Source organism: Dipodomys ordii, unplaced genomic scaffold (assembly GCF_000151885.1).
Source record: "Dipodomys ordii isolate 6190 unplaced genomic scaffold, Dord_2.0 Scaffold63, whole genome shotgun sequence".
Taxonomy (NCBI): domain Eukaryota; kingdom Metazoa; phylum Chordata; class Mammalia; order Rodentia; family Heteromyidae; genus Dipodomys; species Dipodomys ordii.
In genome coordinates, this window is record NW_012267279.1 from 2,300,627 (window position 1) to 2,302,847 (window position 2,221).

Genomic DNA, 2,221 nt, shown 5'->3' on the forward strand with positions numbered 1-2,221 from the left:
CTTGCATGCCTGAGGCCCTGGGTTCAATTCCTCAGCACCACATAAGCAGAAAAAAAAAAGCTGGAAGTGGCGCTGTGGCTCAAGTGGTAGAGTGCTAGCTTTGGGCTGAAGAGCTGAGGGGATAGCGCCCAGGCCTAGAGTTCAGGCCCCACGACCGGACCCTTCCCCCCCCCCAAAAAAAAATACAAGGTGGTCTGTTTGCCCCAGATACACTAAACTGCTCCAGACTATCCAGCAAGGGCTGTAATTTTCCTGGTGCTGCTTTAGTTACCATGTCCTGTAGAAAACGTTCACGCTGGGGAGCAGATCAAGTGGCAAACCAGTGTAGAAAACACTTCATCTCCTGGGAAGTGATATAAGACATTGGAGGAGGGGTCTAGTACTGAGGGTAATGGAGAAGGCAAGGATTGTGGCAGCAAAGAGGAAGATGATTCCAGTGGCACCCTTCCCTTTCCTCTCAGAAGGGACCTGGGGATCACCACAAAAGTCCTTCAATTCCAACTACAGCTGCTGCTTCTATGTTTTCTGAGAACCCTGAACCCTGATTTTTTTGAGTGGTTAATTGGAGATAAGAGTCTTGGGGGGACTTTTTTGCTTGGGCTGGCTTTGAACCACTATCCTCTTAGCTTCCTGATGTGACCCCCCAATGCCTAACCAAATCTTTCTTTAATACTCTAATAGATTAATGTTGTAATGTAGTGTATATTATTTTAAAAGCACAATTTGATTCTCATTTCTAAATACTTTGAAAATTTTGTAGGAAGTATTTATAGTAAGAGCAGAAGCTTAAGTGCATTTAGTAGCAAAGTTGCAAAATTCTTAACTCAATGACCTTTTAATCATAAGAATAGTAGTATCAGCTTCTGTATGGAGATTTATTTTATAGAGTATATTGAATTTCTCATTCTTGTGAAAAATCCAGAATTTTTTTTCTTTCTTGGTCATGGGGCTTGAACTCAAGGCCTGGGCACTGTCCCTGAGGTCTTTTGCTCATGGCTAGCACTCTACCACAGCACCACTTCTGGTTTTCTGGTAGTTAACTAAAAATTAGAGTCTCATGGACTTTCCTGCTCGGTCTGGCTTCGAACTCTGATCCTCATATCTCAGCCTCCTGAGTAGCTACGATTACAGTGGTGATCCAACAGTTCCCAGCTCAATTTTTTTTTTTTAAACAATGAGTAGTTTTGTCTTTTTTTTTTCTTTCAGTTGTGGGGCTTGAATTCTGGGCTTGGGCGCTGTCCCTGCACTCTTCAGCACAAGGCGAGCACTCTATACTCCTTGAGCCACAGCACTACTTCTGGTTTTCTAGTTGTTTATGGGAGATAAGAGTTTCAGAGATTTTCCTGCCCGGACTGGCTTTGAACCGAGATCCTCAGATCTCAGCTTCCTGAGTAGCTAGGATTATAGACATGAGCCACTGGCACCCAGCTTGCATTTTTGTCTTTGCAAGAGGTTTTTCTTGTACTATATAAAGTAGAAAGATTTTATTATATAGGATAGTTTTTTTTAACTTATTTTGGGAATGTATAAGTGAAGAAAAATATGTGATGCAGTGGGTTTTTTTTTTTTGCTAGTTTAGAGTAGTTTAAGAATGAATTTTACTTTTCAATTTTAGAACAATACGATATTAATCAATATAAAATGAGCATAAAATGTTGGCCTTTTGAGACTTTTTGGGGGTGGGCAATCTTGCTTGAACCCAGGGCCAGGGCACTATCCCTGAGTTTCTTTTGCTCAAGGCTAGCACTCTACCATTTGAGCCACAATGTCACTTCCGGCTTTTTTTGTTTATGTGGTACTGAGGAGTCAAACCCAGGGCTTCATGCATGCTAGGCAAGCACTCTACCACTAAGCCACATGTTGGCCTAAGCTAAAATGTTGGCCTTAAAACCTTTGGATCAAGGAACATAACTAGAAGAGCCTTTTTAATATTTATTATTAAATCATACCTTTTTGTTCTAGTAGTGGTACTTGAACTCAGGGCCTTATTCTCTCCCTTAGCTTTCCTTTTTGGCTCTTAGCTGGTGTTCTACTATTTGAGTCAAGTTTTCAGTCTAGCATTTGTTGGATAAGTGGAATCAAGAGTCTTGCAAATATGTCTGGTGTAGTTGGCTTCAAACGGTGATCTTTTTTTTTTTTGGGTCCGGTCGTGGGGCCTGAACTCTGGGCCTGGGCGCTGTCCCTCAGCTCTTCAGCTCAAGGCTAGCGCTCTACCACTTGA

At 42.0% G+C, this 2,221-nt stretch overlaps 1 protein-coding gene and 1 pseudogene across 1 annotated transcript in view; one reads left to right on the forward strand and one right to left on the reverse strand.

Moving 5' to 3' along the window:
* The window catches only part of Commd1 (copper metabolism (Murr1) domain containing 1), a 121,308-nt gene that overhangs the window by 8,361 nt on the left and 110,726 nt on the right, over positions 1-2,221 (forward strand). The gene's annotated exons all lie outside the window — the stretch shown is intronic.
* The window catches only part of LOC105990129, a 4,426-nt pseudogene that overhangs the window by 302 nt on the left and 1,903 nt on the right, over positions 1-2,221 (reverse strand).